The 13446-nt window shown below is 34.2% G+C and overlaps 1 long non-coding RNA gene across 1 annotated transcript in view; it reads right to left on the reverse strand.

Moving 5' to 3' along the window:
• The window catches only part of LOC136794313 (uncharacterized), a 374854-nt gene that overhangs the window by 185337 nt on the left and 176071 nt on the right, over nucleotides 1-13446 (reverse strand). Inside the window, exon 3 of the long non-coding RNA XR_010840898.1 lies at nucleotides 8923-9043. This is a non-coding gene — a long non-coding RNA (uncharacterized lncRNA). The remainder of the gene's footprint in view (nucleotides 1-8922; nucleotides 9044-13446) is intronic.

The following is a 13446-nucleotide window of genomic DNA, read 5'->3' on the forward strand; positions in this document are numbered from 1 at the left end:
CAATAGATAATACGTTGAAATTTATTTCTGGAAAATTGTTAATATTCTTCTCAATTTTAATCGTTTTGGAATGATTATGTGTTAGAAGTGTTATGGGAAGCAGTTACATTTACACTCTAAATCTTCAGTTCTGGATAAAATCGCTCACGCCCCAATATTACAGTGATTCCCAGTCCTTTTACATCAAATCTACACTTCACTTGATTTTCAAGGGCCCACGACATGACATCTGGTCACCACAGTCTCTAGTCATTTTCTTCTCCCTCCTTTATCCCTCACACCCAAGTACACATATGATTGAATCACTTCCATTCTCCTGCTCCTATTGTTTCTCCTGAAATACAAATCTCTCCCCCTAACCTCCAAAACCCTGAGAAATGTTTGAGGCTCAATCTCTATTGTGCAGGGACCAATCTCTCATCTCTCTGCAACTGAATCTCTACAACTGAAAGATTACCTAATGCTAAAATAACACATTTCCTTTTCACTCATATCCTGTTATTAATTTGAATTTAACTAATTTTCTGTGTGTACTCCCATTTCTTGAGACTGTAAATTGTGTGGAAGGGAAACAGGGGAAGGGAGCCACGTCTTCAGTGTCTGTGGCATCTAGTTGAAGGGAAACAACCTACACCTATGAGTTATTTAATTATTTATGCTGCTGTTCAATTGCTGGGCTCTACACCTTAAATCTATTTTGAAATATATTCTGCAGAAAGTATTATAAAAACACATTTCATGCAATTTAGTTTAGATAAACCCAGAAGCAGGAACAATAATATGGCTATTAATGGAGTTTGAACTATGTAGAAAACCTACATAAGCAATATAAAAAACATTTTATTTAATTGATTCTGGTAATAATAATAAATATTTTGAAAACCAAAAAAAGTGGAATTCTCACCATTACCCACTCTCACTTTATTGCAAAATAAAAATCAGATGATTCTCTGAATAAAATGCTTTAAACCGCTTAAGAGAAATTGAGCAAACATATTCTCATCAGACACTTAGTAAATGTATAATTATGCAAAACTGTCCCCAGTTATGGTACCTGTAGTACTGCATTTTCTTTACAGTCTGTTTCAATCAAAGTGGCAAGCCTGGCATACACAAAGATGGTATGAAAATACACTAAGAACAAATCTTAAACTAATAATTAAATTAATGATATTTTTGTATTACTATTTTAAAATTGGAACTAATATACATAGGACAGAATACAGAGTAGTAATATAGAGAACATGGAGGTAAAATATACTGCTTTTCAAAGTATATTTACTTTGATTTTAAAAGGCAGAAAATAATTGTTCTTGCTGAAAAATATATACTCGGGTCACTGTTTCTTTAGAATTGTGTTTCTTTTCTCTTTCATTATTAATTTTGTCATTAAGAAGTCACTCCCTCCCTCCCTCGTTCCATCCTTCTCTCCCTCCCTCCCTTTCTCCTTTTTTCCTGTTTTCTTTCATTTCTGTTCCTTCCTTTGTTTCTTCCTTCCTGCCTTCCTTCCTCTTACTTTCCTTCTTTCCTTCCTCTCTGTCTAAAGTTTGTTTGAATTCCATAGTTTTTCTTGGCATTTCTTCTTGTTGTCATTTGCTTGTTTCCTCTGACTTACACTTATGTGTGGAATTATTATAGAACTTCTATTTGCACTACTATAGAATGGGTGAATTCTAGACTTCCTTCCCTCATCTTCTAAGACCTGTTGGTCTTCTCTGATTTGCAGTTGAAAGGCTGGGTAAAGTGCACCACCTCTTTTTCTAAGACTGAAGATTCAAGGAGGTATTAGAGAAAGCACTGGAGATAAGTAGGAGTAGTCTGGAGCTGGTGGTTTGTTGGCAAACTGACCTTGGACATTTAAGCAAAATTTCACTAAACACCTTATAAAAAGAATCATGAGGGCTTCCCTGGTGGCGCAGTGGTTGAGAGTCCGCCTGCCGATGCAGGGGACACGGGTTCGTGCCCCGGTCCGGGAAGATCCCACATGCCGCGGAGCGGCTGGGCCCGTGAGCCATGGCCGCTGGGCCTGCGCGTCCGGAGCCTGTGCTCCGCAACCGGAGAGGCCACAACAGTGAGAGGCCCGTGTACCACAAAAAAAAAAAAAAAAAAAGAATCATGAGGGAAAAGCATTCATGTGGATAGGATACTCAAAATATGTTGCTTTGTTTTTTTCAGTCTGAGTAAGGAGGCATTTTCTCCTTCCTTGTTTGCCTGATGTTTTTATGGACATAATTCTAGCATACTTCCTAGGATGTATTTTACAAGGATCCATACTTCCATATGGCTTACATAATGCTTACAGCATAATAATGGTTTAAGTATATATGTATATATACATATATATACATATATACATTTTTATGTGTATATATCTAACCTATTTTTGCTCTTTTTTTTTCCGCATTTCTTGTTTGAATAGAGAAAGGAGATTTTTGTGACTTGCCTTTAGTCAACCCTTTTTTCAAGAGGACAAATGAAACTTTTCTAACTGCCAGATTCTAGCTACTGGCAGCACATAATTAAATCCTATCAGCAACAAATAAGTATATGGAATTTCTTTTACTATGATTCTGTTTGTTGATATGCTTTAGAGCCATCTGCTAGAGCTAATGGATTTAAAACAGCAAAATTCTATTATAAAATAGATTTTAAACAAATTATATATACAAATATATTATTTTAGCTAGAATGTTTGATACTCATACAGTAAGATAAACTTAATAGCTTAGATCCTGTATCTGAAAATAGTAATAAGAAAATAATTATGCACTGCATATGTATTATTTTAGTGGCAATCTTAATGTATACTTTTTGTTAAAACTGCTTTGTTTCAATTATTATAGTTGAAATTTGGTTGGATCTGCACAAGTTGAGAGGAATCAGGTGAAAAGTAACTCACAGGATTGGTGGTAAGGTAGTGATGCTAGGTAGTGGGTAGTCTAGATTTTCTATATTGATAGTGGGTTTCAATCTGTCTACATTAAATTTCCCAATAATTTCCATTTGCCTCCAAAATATGTGCATACTCAACCTAAATTCAAAGCTACAATTAGCTAAGATAAAGATTAATGAGGTTTTAGAAAACAACGATTACTTGCAGTACAAACTGTCTCCAGTATAATTACAGTTTAGTGTTCTGGTCACTAGCGAATTTTAAAACAACTATTTTGTAGCAAATCATAACCCTTATTCATTTAGCTAGAGCTGAACCATAGAGCCAGATTTCCAGCTTCTAAATGACAGGAACTTCCAGGAGAATAAAATATATTGATTTATCACTGAAAATCCTCATTATTTTAATCATTGCCATGTGACTGGTTTGGGAGTGTGGCCATGGCTTTAATCTGATACAAATGTTGTTGATTAGATGCAAAGTAATGAAAGTTAAATAGAGTGGCAGCTTGTCAGCACTTATTCTTTCTGCTTTCCGTATGTATTGCACCAGGCCCCACAGCTCCAATATGGCTTATATAACGCTTACGCTATAATAATGATTTAAGTGAGGAAGCTCACTCTCACATTCAGGCTTGATTTACTGCTTGAGCCAGAATAACTCCTTTTAGAATGTCTGGAACAGCAAGTTGTCCACTAATATGCATAGCAATGAGTCTTATTTTTAAAGTCACTGCTTCTCGGCAAGTGATATGTTTTTCTAAAGATTCACAACTGGAAGCATTGTCCTGCAGGAAAAATCCTTCACAAGTTGCTTTAGTGTTAACTCACAAACAAAGTGTTAGATGCTAAAATGATAGGACTTTGTTTCAAAATTTACAACTATACATTGGAAAGTTCCTCTTAAGAAGAATGCAAACTGATAACAAAATGAATGATTGGCTTGTTTTCCCTTTGAGGGACTGCTTAAATATTTACTGATTCAATTAAAAGAGTGGAAATTCTCTGGTTGTGCTGTATAAAGTTGTTTTATATTTTTAGTGGATAGTACTAGATACTACTTTTTATAAATATTAGTCAAGATTTGCCCTTTTGAATCAGTTTTCTGTTATTAAACTTTCCATGCCTAAAAAAATTTTTTCTCTCTGGCTTGATAATGGTGTGTGCTAAATTACTAATGGAAGAAACAATCTTCACACAGGTCACACACACACATCTCAATGTACAAACATACACAAGAACTCAAATGTAGAAATGAGTTAATCATACACTGTGGTTCATGACAAATTTCATGGCTCTGAATTTTAAAAATCTTGGTTCTACTTTACTTTTGTTTTTCATCTCCAATTTATATTTTTATTTCCTTAGTCTCTATATGTACCCGCTTTGATTAATATATGTCAATGATAATGCATGTGTTACTGTAAACTATGTAGAACAGGATATGGTATGTGATTCTAATATATATAAATTATGTTTATTCCCCAAATTTATTTTGTTTCTTAACTTTTAAACAAAATATTATACTTTAAATATCTATAAATTGTGTTATATGTCAGGAATAATATTCCATATACTTAAAATTTATGGCATGGGCACCAATGAAACTTGATAGTGGCAGCAAACAATAGGTAAAGCCATCAATCTAAGTGCCTACTGACTGGATATCACGTTTGTTGAATGAGCGTTGTGTAATTTCAATAAAGAGTGCCATATTGCATTACAGACATTTCATTTTATATTCTACACATTCAATTTTGAAATGATCTTTTCACTTTCTTAATGAACCTATTGATGAATAAAATATCCTAATTCTTCTTGCTGGTTCCTTTATTAGTTGCATTTTTGTGTTTCATGTAGAAGATCTTTTCCAATCTTGAGGTTATAAACTTAGTACCATCATTTTCTCCCGCCAAATTTGTAATTTTGTCTTTCATATTTAAAACTTAATTGACTATAAATTGATGTGTGTATGGTATGAGAAAAGGGTCTAATTCCATTTGTTTTTTTCATTACTTATTATAAGGTAAAACCTCTCAAAAAAAAAAAAAAACACCTCTCCTCAATGATCTTCAAAGCTGGTACTGTCATAAGTTAAGTTTTCTAAGCTGAAAATTTTAAATAAAAATATTTTACGTGATTTTTACATAAATAATAACAATAATTTAAAGATATAAAAACAGGGCCTTACATAATCACTCATCTATTAATGTGAGTTATTATAAATATTCTGCTGTTCTAAAATTATATCAGCTAACTTTAAAACATCTTCTAATTATGAGGACTATTTGAAAATGTTTGCAAATGCTTCAAATTATCTTCATATCATAAAAAGTAAGAACAAGATAATTTATTGTGACAAATTATTTGCAAAACATTATTCAAGTTACTGTAGATAACAAAAATATAAGACTAATCCTCACCCTGCATGATTCTACAATCTAGATGGGAGACAGAGCATATACATGTAAAGAGAATAAGCAACAATCCTAAGAAACTACAGTAACTACCAAATTAACAGAGATGATTATGAGGACTACAACTTTAGAGAGGAATGATAAATTATTATAGACTGGAGTTGTTGAGGAAGAATTCATACTCGCTGAAACATTATTGTAGTAAAGTTCTTACATTGTTTGTAGAACACTATAATATTATTTGAAGGTAGAACAGGATAATTTAAAGGTATCTTTTTAATCTCTAGAGCAAGCATTAGTATATTATAGTCATAGCTAAATTTCAGTATAGGAGAGAAAATGGAATACCAAAAAATATAATACTGAAAAGAAGGCAGAAAGGGGGAGAGAAGTAACAAACAAGTAGGCTAATTATAAAATTTATGGAAGATGTATAGTTAAACATGCCTATAACTGCATTAAATATGAAAGGACTTAATAACTCAAAGTCAGATATTATTAAACTGAATAATAAAACAACACAGGCATACCTCAGAGTTATTGCAAGTTTGGTTCCAGATCACCACAATAAAGCAAATATCACAGTGAAGAAAGTTACACAAATTTTTTGGTTTCCCAGTACACAGAAAAGTTATGTTTACACTATACTGTAGTCTATTAAGTGTGTGGTAGCATTTTGTCTAAAAAGGAGTATGTACAATACTAAAAAAAAGGCTAACCATCATCTGAGACTTCAGCAAGTAGTAATCTTGCCTCAATGTTGATGGCTTCTGACTGATCGAGGTGCCGTTTCCTGAAGGTTGGGGTGGCTGTGGCGATTTCTTAAAATAAGGCAACACGGAAGTTTGCCAAATTGATTGACTCTTCCTTTCACAAACGATTTCTCTGTAGCATGCAGTGTTGTTGATAACATTTCACCCACAGTAGAACTTCTTTCAAAATTGGAATCAATCCTGTCAAACTCTGCCACTGCTTTATCAACTAAGCTGATGTAATATTCTAAATGCTTTGTTATTATGTTAACCATCTTTATAGCAACTTCACCAGTAGATTCCGTCTAAAGAAACCAACTTTTTTCTCATCAGTAAAACGCAACTCCTCACCCATTAAAATTTTATCATGAGATTGCATCAATTCAGTCACCTCTTCAGGCTCCACTTCTAATTCTGATTCACTTTCTATTTTTGTCATATCTGCAGTTATATCCTCAACTGAAGTATTGAACCCCTTAAAGTCATCCATGAGGAATGAAATCAACTTCTTCCAAACTCTTGTTAATGTTGATATTTTGACCTCTTCCCATGAATCACAAATGTTCTTAATGGCATCTAAAATGATGAATGCTTTCCAGAAGGTTTTTTAAAATTTTATTTATTTATTTATTTATTTATTTATTTATTTATTTTTGGCTGCCTTGGGTCTTCATTGCTGCGCATGGGCTTTATCTAGTTATGGCGAGCGGGGTCTACTCTTTGTTGCAGTGCGTGGGATTCTAATTGCAGTGGCTTCTCTTGTTGCAGAGCATGGGCTCTAGGCATGTGGGCTTCAGTAATGTGGCACATGGGCTCTAGAGTGCAGGCTCAGTAATTGCGGCACACAGGCTTAGTTGCTCCATGGCATGTGGGATCTTCCCGGACCAGGGATAGAACTTGTGTCCCCTGCATTGGCAGGCAGATTCTTAACCACTGTGGCACCAGGGAAGTCCCAGAAGGTTTTCAATTGACTTTGACCAGATCCATCAGAGGAATCACTATCAATGGCTGCTATAGCCTTATAAAATGTTATTTCTTAACTAATAATATTTGAAGGTCAAAATTACTTCTTGATTCCATGGGTTGCAGACTGTTTTGTTATCAGGAATGAAAACAACATTAATCTCATTGTACATCTTCATCAGAGCTCTTGGGTGACCAGGCACCTTGTCAATGAGCAATAATATTTTGAAAAAAAATCTCTTTCTCTAAGCAGTAGGTATCAACAGTGGGCTTAAGATATTCGGTAAACCTTTCGTAAACAGATGTGCTGTAATCTAAGCTTTTTTGTTCCATTTATACAGCACAGGCAGCGTTGATTTACATAATTCTTAAGTGCCCTAAGATTTTCAGAATGGTAAACAAGCATTGGCTTCAAATTAAAGTTACCAGCTGCATTAGCCTGCAAGAGAATCAGCCTGTATCTGAAGCTTTGAAGCCAGGCATTGACTTCTCCTCTCTAGATATGAAAGTCCTAGATGGCATCTTTTTCTAACAGATGACTCTTTTGTCTACATTGAAAATCTGTTGTTTAGTGTAGCCACCTTCATGGATTATTTTAGCTAGATTTTCCGGATTACTTGTTGCAGCTTCCACATCAGCACCTACTGCTCTATCTTGCACTTTTATATTATGGAAATGGGTTATTTCCTTAAACCTCATGAATCAACCTCTGCTAGCTTCAGACTTTTCTTCTGCAGCTTATTCACCTCTCTCAGCCTTAAGAGAATTGAGGAGAGTTAGGGCCTTGCTCTGGATTAGGCTTTGGCTTAATGTTGTAGTTGGTTTGATTTTCCACCTAAGACCACTAAAACTTTCTCCATATCAGCAATAAGGCTGTTTCACTTGCTTATCATTAGTGTGTTTACTGGAGCAGTGCTTTTAATTTCCTTCAAGAACTTTTCCTGTGCAATCATGACTTGGCTAACTATTTGGCACAAGAGGCCTAGGTTTTAGCTTATCTCAGCTTTTGACACACCTCCCTCAGTAAGCCTAATCATTCTGGCTTTTAATTTAAAGTGTGAGACATGCAACTCTTCCTGTCCCTTGAACATGTAGAGGCCATTGCAGGGTTATTCACTGGTTTAATTTCAATATTGTTGTGTCTTGGGGAATAGGGAGGCCTGAGGAGAAGGAGGAAAACAGGGAATGGCCTCTCCGTTGAGCAGTCAGAATACACACACTTATGGATTCAATTTGCCATTTTGTGTGGATGTGGTTTGTGTCACCACAAAACAATTACAATTGTAACATCAAAGATCACTGATCACAGAACACCACAACAAATATAATAATAATATAAAAGTTTGAAATATTGAGAGAATTACCAAAATGTGATACAGAGACACTATAGTGAGCAAATGCTGTAGGAAAAATGGTGCCAACAGACTGGCTAGACAGAGGTTGCCACAACCTTCCATATGTAAAAAACGTGATATCCGTGAAGTACAATAAAGTGAAGCATAATAAAATGAGGTATGCCTGTACTCAACTATATGTTCCTTAAACACAAATATACTCACACAAACACATACATTTTAAGTATAAAAAATGGACTTAAAATAAATTTCCAAGGACTTTATGAAGAAAAATTTAAAATTCCAACAAAAGACACCAAAACACATAACCAAGTAGGAAGGTATACTATGTTCTCAGAGATAAAAGGTCAATATCATAAAGATCTCAGTTCTCACTAAATAGATAAACTTAATTCTAACCTAGGCTGAGTGTAAATTCCATATGGAACTGATTTCAATGTCTGAAGAACATAAAGAAGACTTTAACTAATAAAAGTTGTATCTGTTAGGAACAGTGAAGTATCTGAGATTTTATCCCACTTGCAAACTGAAAAGTTAGCTTACCAGAGCTTCAACATGCTGGCAGAATACACAAGAATCCTGGGTCAGAAACAAAGGACATTATCACACACAGCGATGTCAGTTGCTAGATTACTGATGTTTCTTTGTACCAGAGCTCTGGTTCCTAGAGGGTGACACAAAGAGAGCCAGATGGCAAATGCATTATCAGTTGGTTTTATTACAGAAAAGAAACTCTGGCTTCAGAAAACAGAACAATTTTATAATGGGCATTAAACTTGCCTACTCTATGTTCTGAAGGGAGAAATTATCTTTATTTATAATTGCTTTATAGGAGAACCTTTTCTCCATCTTTCAAGCCTGTTCTATACAAGCATCCAGAATATATGGACCATCTTTCAGTTTTTAATATAGAAGTAATTTCAGACTTACAGAAGAGATTTACCAATTGTCAAATTCTTCTATTTACCATCTCCCTCTGTCTCTGTCTCTCCCTGTCACCCCCTCATCTTCTTCCTTCTCCCTCTCCCTCTGTCTCTCTATCTCTCTTTTCTAGCCATTTGAGGATAACTTAGAGACAAAATGCTAAGTACCTCTTAATATTTCAGTGTATGTTTCTAAAGACTACTGTACAACCATCAAATTCTAGGAATTAACTTATCATTTATGCAGTACTACCTTCTACTCCACAGACTACTTAATTTCACAAAATGTTACAATAAAGTCTTTTATGGACCCTGGGACCCAATCTATTATCCTACAAAGCATTTTGTTGTCCTGTTTCTGTAATCTACTTCAACGTATATCCTGAATATGGCTGTATTTCACAACACGACTCCTATTTTAGCTCTCTGACCCTTGCCGCCATCATTTTTCTTTAGTTTTTCTTAATTTTAAATACTTAGTTCTAGTACATTGAAACGGTTCCTAAAATGATATCTGTACTGAAATTTTTATACAAATTTTAAATGAGCTCTTGTTATTCTTGAGTTATTTTAATGTAATATAAATATTTTGTACAATAATATAACTGAAAAATGTGCCAAAAAAGAATAGATCATACTCTAGATACATGCAAACACAAATCACTTTCTTTTAAATCTCTCCTAACTAGATGCAGCAAAACATATTAGCAGTGTTTAACAAAATTTATAGATGAATGACTTTTACCTCTTAAGTTTCAAAAAATTCAGATTACATCAAATATTAAATTATAGGCATAGTGCAAAGGAGAATTATACAGTGGTGCTGGATAGCATCTGAAAAAGGTCACTTAAGTACCCAATATTGTTTCCCACTTTGTAACAAAAACACTATCCTATAATTTACCCATCATACTGCTACAGAGAGAAAAAGGAAATTGCTAATACTAAGACAGCAAAATAAACATGCTTTAAATTGTTTATAATATTTATAAATTGAGTAAATAATTTCCTTCACAAGTGGTTGAGAACAACTGTTGTAAAACTCCTAGTGAACCATTAAGATAATTGTTCTTTGAAGATTTCCCATGATCAGAGGAAAAATATACAGAAAATAAAAATGAAAGTATATTTTTTTCCTTTTAAGCAGGTGAGTATAGTAACTGGGGAAATTGAAGCAAATGCAATTTTTTAGTGAAGCTTGGGGAAAATGAAGTCTCGTTTAGATATTTCAAGACATCATGGGGAACATGTATTATTTTGTCCTACAGTCATTTTGCAGACCGAAAGAAATACTATGACATGTTTTCAAGATGTACAGGGCAAAGTGGAAGTACACTTCTTCCCCTCAGTCTTCCAGTAATAGAGATGTTATTATTCATTCCTAGAGTCCCAAGGCAATTATGAGGCTTTAGGGGACAGAGAAGGTATATATTTTTTACCTTGTACCTCCCCAAAGAGCAAAAATGAAGCCCAGCTTTCTTTATAGGATGGACTATATTTAGTGACTGTACATCATAAGCCTTTTAACTGAGGTCTTAGAAAAGCTAGGGCTCTAAATTTATATTTGGAAGATCAGAATCACACCTTGTTTCTGTAAGGCCAAATCGTATAACCTGTACAAATTTCAGGTTATTTAACTCCGAGGAACAATTTTGTGAGGTACATTAAATGATTAAGTTAAATGATCTAGGTAAAAATACTCTTTAAATTATTTATGGTAATGTATGACATTACAATTGCTTGAATTACTTAGTTGTACCTAATTCTTTTCACTAAATACACACACAGAAAGCTTTCAGATATGATGGGAATCTATAATTATGAGTGAGGGGAATATTGAAACTATGTACAGAAAAAACAAAGAAAAACAGGTGACAGGATAAAGAGAGAGATGACTCATGGTTAGATAGGTAGACAGTGATAGATGAAAGAAGGAAAGAAAAAAGAAAGAAAGAGAGAGGAAGGAAGGAAGGAAGGAAAGGAAAAGAGGGGTGAGGGAGATAAAATGAATAAATAAAGAGCATAAAGATGTTAAATACTACATATGTAGAGTACTATTTGGTTAATGATATTGGCAATAAGTACATTTTCACTGTGCCCTCTAAAATCCATGTTCATGTAGTCTCCTATATCATACTTATAACAATCATTCTAAAATAAGGAAAGGTGTGTATGTATTTATATTATCTTTCAGCCGTTTACCCAAATCTTGGCATGGAGTTATGCACTCCGTAGGGACTCAAGAAATTTTTTTTTGAGAAAATATCAGGAAAATTCCCAAACATTCTTTATCTTTTTACTAAAATTTCCATCTTCCTTTTCTTTATGGCTTTACTGGGAACATGGAAAGAGAGAAATTTTCTCCCACTTACTAATACCAACCTTTAACCTGATACTTTCAACCTTACATAAAAATCATGTCTTCTTTGTAGCACGTGTTATCAAGAAGAAAGAAAAGTCCCACCTCATGATATACTCCATCTATTGTCCCTCATTCTCTGCCTCTTTTGTCCATTGATGAACTCTACACTTAAACTTTTTCCTCTACCCTGTTTGCTCACACCCTTTCAAAATGAACATTCCACCCAATACCAGACCTTCGGATTGCTGTCATTTCTCCAAGCCCATGCCTTCTACACCTGAGTTCTCACCCTGGCCAACATCATCATCCATAACTTATCTACTTTTCTAATTTTAATGACCAGTTTTGAACTCTGATCATAGATCATGATCATGACCTCCTGTATTTTAGTTTTCCCTTTATCAATCTCTTCTTCAATTCCTTTTGTATATTTATATATGATATTGCTTTTTGCTCCTAGTATATCAGCTCTTCCTGATCTTTGTTTAATCCCATACAGCCCAGATCCCATGGTTGGTCACTGAATTGCTTTATCATAATCATCCTTTACTCTCTTATATCTCTATCCTTCAACACAGTAACGCACCAAAATTCTAATCCCCAAACAATTTTACCATCTCTTCAATCAAATTTCTTACATTGTTCGTCCCCAATTTTATCTTTCTAAAGCTAAAAATTGATCTGGTTCTTTTGAAACATCACTAAGACAGTCTTCACTTTTGTGGTTTTTCTCATGGGCTCTCCTTTTCTTAGAATGAAATTCTTAAACCTTATAGCTCTTTACGTCCTACTCATCTCTTTAGACTCAGTCCAACATTCATCTTGTCCAGAAAGTCTCACATGATCATCTCTAGATGGAAGGGATCTCTCATCTCTGTTCCCATGAACATTTTTATTATTGCATTGTCTTATTTGGATCACTACAGAAGCAAATATTGAGAAGCATTTGAGGACTGGTTGTTTATTTGGGAGATGAGCTCAGAAAACATTGGTAACAGATTGGGGAAATGAGATAGGGAAGAAAAAGGTATCTTATTTTTAGAATTGTCACTGTAGGTTGAGTGAAGCTTAACTCTACTTGGGAACCTTGAGAACCAATGTAGGACATGCCCATAATTATCCAACTTCCATCATTTATTGTCAGAGTACTTCTGGATGGAAATTGTTATTTCTCTGGTATTTCTGACCTGTCCCTCAGCGAGGCAGGAACAGGCTCCAGTAGCCAGAGACACACATTAGGTAACAAATTGGAAGTAACTAGTGGAAATTAGGCTCTCATGCAAGGAAATTGTAAGCTCTAAAGGAAATATGAGTAAGGCATTGATGTATCTGCTTCATGCATTTAACCACAATATAACTATTTTTTGTGCATATCTCTTAGTAGGTTATTACGTTTCTTGAAAGAATGTATATGTGTATATGTGTGTGTGTGTGTGTGTGTATTTTATCTTCCTGTTACTGAATTGGGTAGTCATAAAATAAATATTTGTCACACAATCTGAAAACAAAATTTTTAACTTTCAGAGCTTGCTAATTAGTTTAGTACCAACAATATATTGATTATATTGGGTCATTAGTTCTAGAACTATTATTAATTAGATATAGCATTATATAATAAACATAAATATACCTAAACAATAGTCAAAAATAACTTTTGGAGTACATTTGGAAACTCACTTGTATTTCAACAGGGAAAACATATAAGGCTTTGGTACTTTTTATATTTTTAAAAGGATAAGATCTGACTATTCCTGAAACTTGTTTCTTTTATTGGCCATTCTG

Source organism: Kogia breviceps, chromosome 5 (genome assembly GCF_026419965.1).
Source record: "Kogia breviceps isolate mKogBre1 chromosome 5, mKogBre1 haplotype 1, whole genome shotgun sequence".
NCBI classification, from domain to species: Eukaryota; Metazoa; Chordata; class Mammalia; order Artiodactyla; family Physeteridae; genus Kogia; species Kogia breviceps.